General features: G+C 45.0%; 1 protein-coding gene across 1 annotated transcript in view; it reads right to left on the bottom strand.

Moving 5' to 3' along the window:
* Positions 1-14,036, bottom strand: part of CNPY2 (canopy FGF signaling regulator 2) — a 50,768-nt gene extending 36,732 nt beyond the window's left edge. Inside the window, exon 1 of the mRNA XM_077483374.1 lies at positions 13,786-14,036. The gene's annotated coding sequence lies outside the window, so the exon portion shown is untranslated. The remainder of the gene's footprint in view (positions 1-13,785) is intronic.
* Positions 14,037-15,225: the final 1,189 nt, after the last annotated feature.

Below are 15,225 nucleotides of genomic sequence, written 5' to 3'. Positions count from 1 at the left end.
AAAAGAAAAAAAAAAAAAAAGGTCTCCATAAATTTAGGCCAAAATGTATTCTGCTACATTTTTTGGTAAAAATAAAAAACTCCCAAAAGTGTACATTAAATGGTTTGTGTGAAAGCTATAGTGTCTACAAACTATGGTACATATACTGAAGCAGCTATGACAGCTAATGGTGGTGATCAGTGACTTAAAGCGGAACTGTGATAATGTGGTGGGCTATCTGGTGCTAACAGACCCTCACTGGGAGGTACACTAACTGACAAAGACAATCAATAGTGACACTAAATGTGATCAGATATAATACTTTACACTGTATTAAATGACACTGGCTGGGAAGGGGTAAACATCAAGGAGGTTAACTATGTAAAATTATCCCAAAAAGGAAAAAAAAAACTGTTTTCTGTAACTGCTTATAAAGTGTGAGCTGGAGTTCGGCTTCAATCTCAGTGTATTTGTCCAAAATTTGCCCCTGTGCTCCTTCATCCAGAGTGGGGCACTGTGATGAAGGAGGAGTGTTACTGGCTACATCGCCAGGTGAAAACAGAGGGGGGGGGGGGGGGGAAACGTAAAAAATTAAAATATTGCAGTCACCATGTCCAAAGGATTTAATATCGCTTTAACTGCTTAATGCTTAAAGGTAAAACAAATCTTGACCGTCTAGTGTATCCAGGTGGATTATACCTTGTTTGTTCAGAAAAATTTGGGTTTTCATTTTGGGAGGTAAATGGCAGTGGATTTCTCCTGTTTTTTTTTTTTGTTTTTTTTACGATTAAAGAGAAACTGCTCCTCTCCCCGCCACCTAAAATACCGTATATACTCGAGTATAAGCCGAGATTTTCAGCCTCTTTTTTGAGGCTGAAAGTGCCCCCCTCGGCTTATACTCGAGTCATCGCTGTCTGCCCGCTCGATCAGCGTGTCGAGCAGACAGACAGCGGCCATTCTATAGTTCAAAAGCCGCGCCTCCGGCTCCGCCTTCGCCTGTGATAGGCGGAACACTGAATTTCCCAGCAGCCTGTGTTCCGCCTATCACGGACATCGTATCATCCTCGTACTACGGACGAGGATGATACGATGTACGTGATAGGCGGAACACAGGCTGCTGGGAAATTCAGTGTTCCGCCTATCACAGGCGAAGGCGGCGGCGCAGCTTTTGAATTTTACAATGGCCGCCGAGGCGCCGACGAAGAGGGCACGGGACGGAGGCAAGGCAAGGCACGGCACGGGACGGGACGGGACGGGACGGAGGCAAGGCACGGCGGCGAGGCACGGAGGCAAGGAGGCTCGGCACGGGACGGAGGCTCGGGACAAAGGCTCGGGACACAGGTAGGCTGGACACACACACACACACACACACACACACACACACACGGATGGATACACACACACACACAGGGATGGATGGATGGATGGAGACACACACACACAGGGATGGATGGATGGATGGAGACACACACACACAGGGATGGATGGATGGATGGATGGACACACACAGGGATGGATGGATGGATGGATGGAGACACACACACACAGGGATGGATGGATGGATGGATGGACACACACACACACAGGGATGGATGGACGGACACACAGGGATGGACGGACACACAGGGATGGACGGACACACAGGGATGGATGGACGGACACACAGGGATGGACGGACACACACACAGGGATGGACAGGCATGTCTTACCCTCGGCTTATACACGAGTCAATAAGTTTGCCAGTTTTTTTGGGGGTAAATTGGGGGCCTCGGCTTATATTCGGGTCGGCCTATACTCGAGTATATACGGTAATATGCTTTTTCTCTTTAACCACGTGAATACCAGGGCATTTATTAAACATACCTTGGACACCAATGACAGACAGACAGATCTTGTAGTAGCAATTCCTGGCCACTACAAATTACTATAAGTTGGTGATTTGAAATTCTGGAAGGCATCACTCTAATCAAATTCACAGTTATCGGTTAAACTTGTTCTCATGACGTTGGTGTTTGCTGCTACAAATTGCTGTCCTTCAGTCATCTGTAGCCAAGTTATAGAGATGAATGCAGCATGAATGTCACTGGAAAATTGTTGATAGTATGCAAAATCACTGTAAAATTAGCAAATGAGTGAATCCATAGAAAATAACAAGGATTTCCTTGGTGAGAGATTGCTGGGAAAAAAAAGTAATCTCTGAACAAATTGGTTGTCTGACATGACCCGTACTAAAGGAATTGAGAACGTTCACACAGGGCGAGGATGCACTTCCCGATCCAATCACGCAAAAAGCAAATCTTTATTTCGTCTGCACATAAGTGGGTAACCAAAGTGAACAGCTACAATTTATTAAGTGAAGATTCTTGGCTCCTTTATTAAATCAGCATCGCTGTATCAGCATACAGTATGATACTAATTTTTTTTTCTTTAATAAAAAGGGAGGTTACACTTGCATTGTTCAATGATATTGCACATAAAGGTTGCTTATGGCCTCTTCTGGCAAATCCCCTGCCAGTGCTGTGAGATTCTCCCCACTTTTGAGGGTCTCCTGTAGCAAGTCATATGTTATACCACCACCCATGCATGTGGTCTCCCCCGTTCGACAGATGGCACCAGGACCCTACAGTTCCACTGATCTCAATTTCTCCTGTGAGACCAAGAAGTCAGGGGAGTGGTGCTGCAGCCAGAGACTCCAAGACATCAGTGACATGGGGCAGGTAAGTGTTTCGAAATGGGGTGGCTAGGACAGGTAGTGGGGTATTTTTTTACCTTGATGCAGAAAGATTTAGGTAAAAACTGTTTAGGCTTTAGAACCACTTTAAAGGACCCTTTCATGCTATTGTGCTGCATTAAATATGCATTGTGTTAAAGTGGTTGTAAACCCTTACAAACCACTTTGACCTACATGTAAGCCTAGATTAAGGCTTACCTGTAGGTCCAAGAAATATCTCCTAATGAGATATTTACCTGAAGACAGCGGCGCGCAGGTGCACTGGGCAAGCCGCAGATTGCGGCGATATGCTGAGAGTGTCGGCTCCCGTGCGCATGCGCGGGAGTGACGTCATCGCTGCTCCAGCGAATCACAGCGCTGGAGCAGCGAGACCCACCGAGAAGATGGACGCTCGGAACTACAGGGGACAGCGGTGACTTCGCTGGCTCCTGTTTCAGGTAAGTGACACATAATGGACTACTATGTGATGCATAGTAGTCCACTATGCTTTACCTCTGCAGGGAATCAAAGAGGAAGTAAACCCATCAGAGTTTACTTCCTCTTTAAGGCAGCCCATTCATTTGCATGAGCTGCCTAACACACCAAAACGTTTTGTAGCACAATTCCTAAAAAGAATGTTTAACATGCAGAATCCCATTATTATTCAGGATTTATATAGTGCCAACAGTTTGCGCAGCTCTTTATCACATGGGGGCAGACAGTACAGATACAATACAAATCAATAAAGGAGGGATCAGAGGGCCCTGCTCGTTAGAGCTTACACTCTAGAAGGGAGGGCCAAGTGGAACAAAAAGTAATATATGTGGGGGGTGATCAGATGGAGAAAATGACAATACAGTTGTTAGATGTGGGTAGGATAGGCTTCTCTGAAGAGAAGGGTTTTCAGGGATCGTCTAAAAGCTAATAGAGTAGGAGATAAGCAGACAGATTGTGGTAAGGCATTCCATAGGATTGGAGAGGCTCTGGAGAAGTCCTTGAGGCGAGCATAGGAGGAGGTGACGAGGGAGCTAGAGAGCAGGAGGTGTTGAGAAGAACGAAGAGAAAGAGTCGGTTGGTATTTAGAGACTAGGCTAGTGATGTAGCTGGGGGCTAAGCTGTGGATGTGCAGTGTACAGGCAAAAAAAAAAAAAGCTTTTTAAGCTTTTTGGATAACATAGGGAAGGCTTAACACCCCTGTAACATTTATTTTGCTGTCTGTGTCCATGTTCAGAAGATTTCACCTCACTTTCTGTCCCAATGACAATTGGATTTTGAAAATTCTGGGTTGTGGTGGAAAAAAAATCCTTGGTGATAAAGCATCAGTGTATCAGCATCAGACGTATATGTACATCATCCAGCCTGTTGTGGGTTAGGGGAACACATGCTAACCTGCACTGTCACTAGCTACAGCGGGATTTGGCCGGGACCCGCTGACAAATGATTTATGGCTGCAACCTGCTGATTGGCTGTAGTAGCTAATCGCAGCACAGAGTCCAGCATTTACAAACCCACAGGGCCAGATGGTCACGCTATCCCACATCACTTCCGATTCCTCTGGTTGTTTCTGGTTTACCTGGTGGAACGCACGCGAACTATGGAGGTGGAAGCAAGGCACCACACAGCTATTTGGAGAAACAAGCCAGCAGCCCCAGTGCCGGGTAAAGGTACATCCACATGTAAGCAGCCATTTGGCTATTGCTTTTTTATGACATTTTATAATAAATAGGATTACGCTATGGGTTCTATTATTTCTTTCATATATTCCATGTATATACTCTGAGGAGGAAAGATTACATACATCTCCAGGCTACATTTATGTGTGCAGGCACCATCCTGCCAAAGCGATTTTTGACTTTCCTTTTAAAGAGGTCAAATGTTTCTGGTAAGCAGATTATTTATCTAGAACACGTTGGGTGTTGTTTTTGGTGAAGGACTATTCACCATTTCTTTGGAAGATTTTCTACATAGAAGAATTTTATTATGAACCGTTTGGGACTATTCACTTCTTCAATTATCCACTACGGCTGACCAATGTGCTATAAGATCAATTAAATTGATACAGTTTTCTGTTATGTATGAATTGTACTAGCTTATTTTTTTACTATTTCTATTGGTATATAGCTCTAAACACGATTATCCATTTCTATACACTGCACAATCCCATTTTTAGTATTTTCTATAACCAACCAGGGGAGCAGCTTTTTGTATTTTCAGTTTTTTTTTGTGTCACACAAATAGGCACAGAGCATATACCATTTTTCCAGTATTTAATTTGTGGATGGCTTTGTAAGAAATTGGAGGGATTGGCAGAAAGGAGTAGCATACACAGAGCGATTGGTAAGGTGGATGAGTCTGACAGCAGCATTCATGATGGACTAAAGGGGGGGGATAACCTATGTAGAGGTAAGCCAATGAGAAGGGAGATACCATAGTCGAGAGGAGAGATGACCTGGAAGGGCAGTATATTTTGGAGATATTACAGAGGTTGAGGCGGCAAGATTTGAACAGTGATTGGACATAGGGCTTAAAGGAGAGTTCAGAGTCAGGGACTACACTTAGGACCTTGGCAAGCGGGGATGGGCTTATATATGTGCCATCAATTTTGACAGTGGGATCAAGGAAAGGGGCACATGGGGGAGGAAAAATTGGTTTTGGATAGATTGAGTTTGAGGAAGTGGTGTGACATCCAGACTGATATCTGTTAGTAAATTAGTGATACGTGAGGAGAAAGAGGGAGTGAGCTGAGGAGTAAAGAAACAGATTCGGGTATCATCAGCATAGAGGTGGTACTGGAAGCCATGGGAGGCTATCAGCTGACCCAGGGAGGAGGTGTAGATTAAAAATAGGAGAGGTCCAAGAACAGAACCTTGGGGGACCCGAAAATAGGAGAGGTCCAACAACAGAACCCTGGGGGACCCCCAACAGAGAAGGGAAGAGGAGGAAGTAGAATTGTAAGTAATGCTAAAGGTGCGATTGGAAAAGTAGGAGAACCAGCGAAGAGTACAGTCACGGAGACCAGAGACATGGAGTTTTTTTTTAGGAGGGGGTGGTCAACTGTATCAAAGACAGCAGAGAGGTCCAAGATTAAGAGTACTGAGTAGTGTCCATTGTTTTTGGCCATTAGTAGATCATTTGTTGATTTTAGGAAAGCAGTTTCTGTGGAGTGTTGGGGACAAAATCCAGACTGAAAGATCAATAAGGCTATTATCAGCAGGGTGGTCAGTCGGTTGTAGACCAGACATTCAAGGAGTTTGGATAAAAAATAAAAAAAAAGGGAGCAAGGAAATGGGGCGTAGGTTATTAAGAATAAATGGGTCTAGTTAGGGTTTTATTAAGTATGGGGCTGACAAGTGCATGATTTAGGGAGTTGGGGAAGATGCCAGAAGAGAAGGAGAGATTGAAGACGTGGGTCAGAGAGTGTAGAATAGAGCCAGAGGGTGAAATTAGCATTTTGCAAGGGAACAGGATCCAGAGGGCAGGTGGTAAGATGGACATTAGCAAGTAGTTTAACAACCTCATATATAGTGGTGGGGTTGAAAGAGGGAAGTAATGATTGTACCTGTGGGCATGAGGTGTAAAGCGTGGAAGGTAGCTGAACAGTAGAGATCTCCTCACAAATGACATCAATCTTCTGTCTGAAGTGATTGGCGATCTCCTGGGCAGTGAGTGAGTTTGTGGGTGGAGGACGACGTAGAGAGTTGAAGGTAGAGAAAAAGTTGATGGGCATGGGATGATAAGTTGTTAATGAGAGTGATAAAATAGGTCTGCTTGGCAGTGAGGAGGCTGGAATTGTATTTGGAGGGCAGATTTATATTGTTTGAAGTCTTTATGAGAAAAGCCCCATAAACACGATGAGATTTCTTCAGATTTACCAAAACCATGTAGTACAAGGGCCTGCCTGATTGCATACAAATTGAAACTCCTAAGGCTTGACCTCATATTATATGGTTTTGGTAAATCTAAAGGAAAAAATAAATAAAAAATCAGCAGAAAATCTGATAGTGTGTATGGGGCTTTACACCACAGGCACGACTGTGTTTTTTTCAGACTTCTAGTATTATCTGTTTGACAAGGTTGAAGGGGTCGGGGCCTGATTCCATTATCCTCAATGGGACATTTCACACCTGAATGATGTGTCAGCTATCATGAAGGGCCTGATTCACACCTATGCATTTTTAGTGCTTTTTGCACTACGGAACGTATTCCATAGGAAACCATGTTAAATGGATTGTCGTACAAATCTGCAAAATGCACTAAAAATGCATAGGTGTGAATCAAGCCTAAAGCTTGATAAAGTGCATGAGCTTATTTGGGGCAGAACTACGTGTTCTTGGCCCAAATACACAGCAGTGTGTGTAGCTATTGCGGCCCCCTAGACTTACATGGGTGCCTACACACAGCATCTGGCAGCTTCACACACATAAACCGCTTATTCATGAGCACAGAAATCTTTCATTCGTATTTAAAAGGTAAGTTTGTCTTTCTGAACTTGTTACAATAATCATATTTAGGATTTAACAAGTTCAGTATTTGACCCCCCCCCCCCCCCCCCCCTCCTTGTGACAGCGAGCCAGGAACTTCTCCCAGCACACGCTATCACACAGCCACATCATTGATTCACAGATCCCTGCGAATCAATGAACTACAAGTATTAACAGACTTTGCTGCTGTCAGTTTGTAGTTCCCATTGAACTACCAGGGCACTGTTGAGTATTCTGGGTAGTTAATTAAGTTTTCTGTCATTTAGTAACTGCTTGCCTGTACAAGGTATGGGCAGTCAGCTACAGTAACAGTGTGCAGAGCCTGAGATTGTACTCATGATCTGCTGATCAAGAGTGCACCACTTTATAGTCTCCTAACAAAAAAATTATAGATGCATTTTATTTTTACCTGCAAAAAAATGTGCATTTGATTATTTTTTTTGTAAAGTTGAACTTATCCGTGGATGTTTAGCCCCAATGCCTGAGATCCCAGCATTTTGTTACGGGTGCTGGAATCTCATGCACATGGGCAAAACACCCAGTGTGCATGAGGCTTGAAGTGGAACTATACCTCCCCTGTTATACCACAAAGCTGTTTGTGTGATGCAGAAGCGAAGGTACCGGCTCTCCTCCTTAACAACTTGCCGAACGCGCACTGCAGCTTTACTGCTACAATGTAGGACGGCTGCGCAGAATCACAAACATACATATATCCACACACAAACACACACACACACATTTGATTCTGCTTTTCCGGGTAGGGGGGTGCGTGGGTTGTGTAGTGATTAGTCAAAGCACAAGCTGAACAGTGGGTGCCGATGGTCACCCATTGGCTGGCACCCGCTGATCAGTTTGTGCCGTGACTAATCAGTGAGAAGGAAGATGGAACAGAGCTCTGTCCTGTCAGCAGGGATTAGTGTCACTGGTTCCCAAAAAGCAGCCCCACTATACAGTGGTGTGAAAAAGTGTTTGCCCCCTCATTTCCTGTTCCTTTGCATGTTTGTCACACTTAAGTGTTTCGGAACATCAAACCAATTTAAACAATAGTCAAGGACAACACAAGTAAACACAAAATGCAATTTGTAAATGAAGGTGTTTATTATTAAAGGTGAAAAAAAATCCAAACCATCATGGCCCTGTGTGAAAAAGTGATTGCCCCCTAAACCTAATAACTGGTTGGGCCACCCTTAGCAGCAACAACTGCAACCAAGCGTTTGCGATAATGTGCAATGAGGCTTTTACAGCGTCCTGGAGGAATTTTGGCCCACTCATCTTTGCAGAATTGTCCTAATTCAGTTACATTAGAGGGTTTTCGAGCATGAACGGCCTTTTTTAGGTCATACCACAACATCTCAATAGGATTCAGGTCAGGACTTTGGCTAGGCCACTCCAAAGTCTTCATTTTGTTTTTCTTCAGCCATTCGGTGGTGGACTTGCTGGTGTGTTTAGGATCATTGTCCTGCTGCAGAACCCAAGTTCGTTTCAGCTTGAGTACACGAACAGATGGTCGGACATTCTCCTTCAGGATCTCTTGGTAGACAGCAGAATTCATAGTTCCTTTTATCACGGCAAGTCTTCCAGGTCCTGAAGCAGCAAAACAGCCCCAGACCATCACACTACCACCACCATATTTTACTGTTGGTATAATGTTCTTTTTATGAAATGCAGTGTTCCTTCTACGCCAGATATACTTGGACACACACCTTCCAAAGAGTTCCACTTTTGTCTCATCGGTCCACAGAATGTTGTCCCAAAAGTCTTGGGGATCATCAAGATGTATTGTGGAGAAATTGAGACGAGCTTTGATGTTCTTTTTGCTCAGCAGTGGTTTTCTCCTTGGAACTCTGCCATGCAGGCCATTTTTGCCCAGTCTTTTCCTGATGGTGGAGGCATGAACGCTGACCTTAACTGAGGCAAGTGAGGCCTGCAGTTCCTTGGACATTGTTGTGGGGTCTTTTGTGACCTCTTGGATGAGTCGTCGCTGCGCTCTTGGGGTAATTTTGGGCGGCCGGCCACTCCTAGGAAGGTTCACCACTGTTCCATGTCTTCGCCATTTGTGGATAATGGCTCTCACTGTGGTTCGCTGGATTCCCAAAGTTTTGGAAATGGCTTTATAACCCTTTCCAGACTGATAGATCTCAATTACTTTCTTTCTCAATTGTTCCTGAATTTCTTTGGGTCTCGGCATGATGTGTAGCTTTTAAGGATCTTCTGGTGGACCTTACTGTGTCAAGCAGCTCCTATTTAAGTGATGCCTTGATTGTGAACAGGTGTGGCAATAATCAGGCCTGGGTGTGGCTAGAGAAATTGAACTCAGGTGTGGACAACCACAGTTATAGTATGTTTTAACAAGGGGGGCAATCACTTTTTCACACAGGGCCATGATGGTTTGGATTTTTTTTCACCTTTAATAATAAACACCTTCATTTACAAATTGCATTTTGTGTTTACTTGTGTTGTCCTTGACTATTGTTTAAATTGGTTTGATGTTCCGAAACACTTAAGTGTGACAAACATGCAAAGGAACAGGAAATGAGGAAGGGGGCAAACACTTTTTCACACCACTGTAAGTCGCTGAGAGATGCTGTTACTAGAAAAAAAATAAAAATCAATATACGCTTATTGGGATTTTTTTTTACCAAAAATATGTAGCAGGATACATATTGGCCTAAATTGATGAAGAAATTAGTAATTAGGTTTTTTTTTGGACAGGTTTTTTAATAGCAAAAAGTAAAAAATATTTTTTTTTTCCCCCCAAAATTTTCTTTTTTTTCATTTAGGCTAGGTTCACACTATAGCGATGCGGGAACGCCGCGAATCTGCGGCGTTTTCCCGCATCGCATACCTCCCGCCGGCAGTTCACACTGCCCTATGCGGACGGCTGGGAGTGTCAATGATATGTTAATGACACCCCCAGATCCGTCCGCATATCGCAGTGCGATCTGCACACTCGCACAGGAATCGGATTGCATGGTGTGAACCCCCATGCGATCCGATTCTGTTGCGGACCAAAAAAAGGGTCCCGTGCGAGTTTGCTGCGGGAGCGATGCGAATTCAGCCATACTATCTGTATGGCTGAACTCGCATCGCTACGGAGATCGGATGTGATTTGCGGTGCGAATCACATCCGGATCTCCCCCCGCAGCAGTGTGAACCCAGCCTTATGGCATGAAAAAAGAAAAACGAGTGGTGATCAAATACCACCAAAAGAAAGCTCTATTTGTGGGGGGGGGGGGGGGGGGGGGGAGGGGAAAAGGATAAAAATATAATTTGTGTACATTGTTGCATGACTGCGCAATTGTGAGTTAAAGTAACGCAGTGCCAAAAAGTAAAAAAATGTCTGGTCATGAAGGGGGGGGGGGGGGGTGTAAATCTTGTGGAGATCAAGTGGTTAAAGCGGAACGAACCCCCCTTTACTTTTTCAGCCAAGGAAGCTGCCATCCTAGTGTGATCTGGAGTTTTCAGCCATGGAGCTGCACAAGTGATCGGTTACTACACCAACTGTTTGACGGCTTGACAGTTGAGATGAGAGAACGCGCAACTGTGACAGAGATCATTCATGGTATGCCTTGAACGTAACAGTTTTGGCAAACCACTAAATACGTGGGTTTAGTTCTGCTTTAAGCTGGCCATACACTTTACAATCTCTTTTGGACTTGTAGCTCTTTCCCCCGGAGGAGCAGCTTGGTTTGTTGGGCTCTGTTCTGCTAGGACTAGTTAAAGACCTTTCACATTGCCAGTGTTTTTCAGGTGCTACAGTGCTAAAAATAGCGCCTGTATAGTGCCTGAAAAAAGCGGATCCATTCACTCCAGCGGTCCACTGTAGCGGTGCACTGGCAGGGCATCACAATAAGTCCTGCCAGCAGCTTCTTTGGAGCGGTAAAGGAACGGTGAACTCTCCGATCCTCCCCATTGAAATCAATGTGGCAGCGCTGCGATACTGCTGACAAAACGCAGCTCCGGCAGTGCGGGCAGATTTAACCCCATTTTGGCCGCTAGCCGATTTAACACGTATGTGCAGCTCGTTTTGCACATAGTGGCCATGAACATCCATTTCTGGGGTCCCCTGGCGGTTCTCACGGCTCCTCCCTGCATCAGATAACCCCCTAGGAGAAGCGATCTACCAAGGGGTTTACCTTGCGGGCGCGCTCCCCAGGCCAGCATTTGCGTCCATAGACACGAATGTCGGACATGGCCCGCCCCCGTGTCATTAGATTTGATTGACAGCAGCGGGAGCCAATGGCTGCGCTGCTATCAATCTATCCAATCAAGAGCCGAGGCATAGAAAGAGCATGTCTCTGCTGTGGGAAATTCCAGGGCTCGGGTAAGTAAAATGGGGCTGGGGGGCCGGTGACTGCCGGGTGTTTTTTCACTTTAATGCATAGGATGCCTTAAGGTAAAAAACATGACAGTTTACAACCCCTTTAACTACTTGCCTACCGGGCCAATTCTGAGCCCTTGTACACACGGTCGGAGAATCTGTCGGAATGCGTCTTATCGGACCGTGTCGTCAGATAATCCGACTGTGTGTGATATGCATCGGACTGATTCCGTCTGAATCTCCGTCCGACCCAATTTTCCAACATGTTGGAAAGATTTCCCGACCAACTGGGCCGGACGGACCTAATCCGATCATGTGTAGAGCATTTTCATCGGACCAAGTGCCACGCATGCTCAGATCAAATTCCTACATCAAAGCTATTGGCTACTAGCCTGAATGTAGTCCCATCGTAATGAAATTATGTAATCACGTTCTGAAAGATCAGATTTTTCGCCAACTTGGTCCGACCGTGTGTATGCAACAGTTTCGGACACAATCCGTCAGACTAAATCCGACGGGCAAAATCGACGGATTTGGTTGGCAAAATCTCCGACCGTGTGTACGTGGGCTGACACTTCTCTCCTACGTGTAAAAAGTGATTTTTTTTTTGCTAGAAAATAACTGAGAACCCCCAAACATATATGATTTTTTTTTTTTGCAGAAAGCCTAGGGAATAAAATGCTGGTTGTTGCAACTTTTTATCCTGCTGGAGGTGCCATCAGAAGATGGGTACACTGTAGTCATAAAGGGATGGACATGATCAGCAACAATACTCAGGTAGGCCTTGGTGTTTAAAGAGGAAGTAAACCCTGATGAGTTTACTTCCTCTTTCATTCCCTGCAAAGGTAAAGCATAATGGACTACTATGCATCGCATAGTAGTCCATTATGTATCACTTACCTGACACAGGAGCCAGCGATGTCACCGCTGTCCCCTGTAGTCTGGCACATCCATCTTCTCGGTGGGTCTTCGCTGCTCCGCCGCTGTCATTCGGCGAAGCCGCGATGACGTTACTCCTGCGCATGCAAGCCGCCACGAGCGGCATATTCACCGTTCACAGCGGCGCGCTCAGTGCGCCTGCGCGCCGCTGTCTATGGCGCATGCGCTGTAGACAGCGGTGCCTGTCTTTCGATAAATATCTCCTAATCCGTGTAGGTTTAGGAAATATTTCTTGGACCTACAGGTAAACCTTAATCTAGACTTACCTGTAGGTCAAAGTGTGATGTAAGGGTTTACAACCACTTTAAATGATGCTCAGTTAGTACCAAGGGCACAAAGTGTGCCAAGGAAATATCCCCCACACCATTACACCACCACCAGCCTGTCCCGTTGAGACAAGGCAGGATAGATCCATGCTTTCATGTTGTTTACGCCAAACTCTAACCTCACCGTCTGAATGTCGGAGCTGAAATCCAGACTCATCAGACCAGGCAACGTCTTTCCAATCTTCTATTGTCCAATTTTGGAGAGCCTGTGCAAATTATAGCCTCAGTTTCCTGTTCTTAGCTGACAGGAGTGGCACCTGGAGTGGTCGTCTGCTGCTGTAGCCCATCTGCTTCAAGGTCTGCTGTGTTGTGCGTTCAGAGATGGTATTTTGCATACCTTGGTTGGAACGAGTGGTTATTTGAGTTACTTTTGCCTTTCTATAATCTATCTCTTCTAACCAGTCTGCCCATTCTCCTCTGACATCAACGAGGCATTTACCTCCACATAACTTCCACTCACTGGATATTTTCTATTTTTCGGAGCATGCTCTGTAAACGCTAGAGATGGCTGTGCGTGAAAATCCCAGTAGATCAGCAGTTTTTGAAATACTCAGACCAGCCTGTCTGGCACCAACTATGCCACGTTCAAAGTCACTTAAATTCCCTTTCTTCCCCATTCTGATGCGCAATTTGAACTTCAGCAAGTCGTCTTCAACACGTCTAGAAGCCTAAATGCATTGAGTTGCTACCATGTGATTGGCTGATTAGCAACTTGTGTTACCAAGCAACAGAACAGGTGTCCCTAATAAAGTGGGCGGTGAGTGTATTGTAATAAGTAAAAGACAGAATAAAGCAGTAGTAAGGTAAGTGAACAGCAATAATAATGCTGTATTAGAGAAGGTGAGGTTCTGATTTACATCCTTCCCTGTGATAGCAGTGTGTACACAGTAATAGAGCACTCCTCTCTATATATACACCTCCTATGATTAGTAGAACACTAGTCCCTCTATTGTCTCTATATGACACGCTGACCCTCCTCCTCTCCAGGTGACCAGCCACCCCTCCTCCCCCCATTGTTATCACCGTTACCTGGGACTCGTCCACACCGGTTGCTCCGGCTACACTGAGCCGCGAAGCCCCCTCACCGAGCTGGCTTTCTCCTGCCTTATTGCGGCACCTCTGAGATTTGCCTAGGAATAACGGACAGAAACGTCTCCTAGGATTTCAGTTGGCTGAACGCCATAGAACCGCTATACTTCCAGTTAACGCCAATGCGGTAACCCCCCGATAAATTTGGCGACATCAGGCACTACAAGGACACCTAAAAGTTCTCCATATAGGACCCCAATTGCGTGGCGATGTAGCCACGTGTCTCACAGGTGGGGGCGTGGTTTGGCGTTACCCTGTAACCAATAGTAATAAGTTACGTAAACGTGGGTCAGTAAGGGGCGTTGGTGAACGGATGTCACCTACGTCTGATCTAAGCGCTAATCCGTGACCTGGTGTATATATGATCAGGAGATTCGGCTATAATACAGAACGGTATATGCCATCTCTTTAAATCAGCCGTTACCAAATCCCATGGAAATGATATACTGTCCACAATGCTATATATATATATATATATATATATATATATATATATATATGTCCCTAAATTTCGAGGGACTGTCCCTGATTTGGAGCAATGTCTTTCATTCTTCATTTTGGTCTGATCTATATAGAGGTATAGAAAATGCACTATATATATATATATATATATATATATATATATATATATATATATATATATATATATATATATATATAAAATATTTTATTATAATGAGGATTGCAAATACAGACTTTTTAGTTTGAAATGATCGCATGTTTTGTACTTGTTCTGGAAATTCTGTAGTAATGACTTATTATTATTTTTTTTCAGCATACAGTTAATGTTTTTTTTTTTTTTTTATGAAACTGGAAGCCAGTCTAAAGCGGTGGTCCACCCTAAAGTGGACCTTCCGCTCATGGGAACCCTCCCCCCCTCCGGCGCCACAATTGGCACCTTTCAGGGGGGAGGGGGGTGCAGATACCTGTACAGTACAGGTATCTGCACCCACTTCCGGGATAGCTCTCTGCGGAAAGGGGCGTAGATTACGCCCCTTTCCGCAAGTGCCCCGCTGCCTGCTGGGAAACACACAGATCCCAGAGGCAGCGGGGACCGTCCTTATTGCGCAGCGCAATTCGCGCATGCGCAGTAGGGAATCGGGAAATGAAGCTGAAAGGCTCCATTTCCTGATTCCCATACCCAACATGGCGGCGGCAGGACCCGAGAGACGATCGAGAGATCGGCTTCGGGTGCCGACATCGCGGGCGCGCTGGACAGGTAAGTGTCACTATTTTAAAAGTCAGCAGCTGCAGTATTTGTAGCTGCTGGCTTTAAAAAAAAAAAAAAAAACGCGGAGTCCCGGCGGACTCCCGCTTTAACCACTTCTGCTCCAGTAGACTTACCCTCCTCTCATCAGCAGGCCATTTTTTTTGCAATAC

This window comes from Lithobates pipiens, unplaced genomic scaffold (assembly GCF_037356315.1).
Source record: "Lithobates pipiens isolate NorthernLeopardFrog02 unplaced genomic scaffold, aLitPip1_a1.2 Scaffold_16, whole genome shotgun sequence".
NCBI lineage: Eukaryota > Metazoa > Chordata > Amphibia > Anura > Ranidae > Lithobates > Lithobates pipiens.
This window is presented reverse-complemented; position numbering and strand designations above follow the sequence as displayed.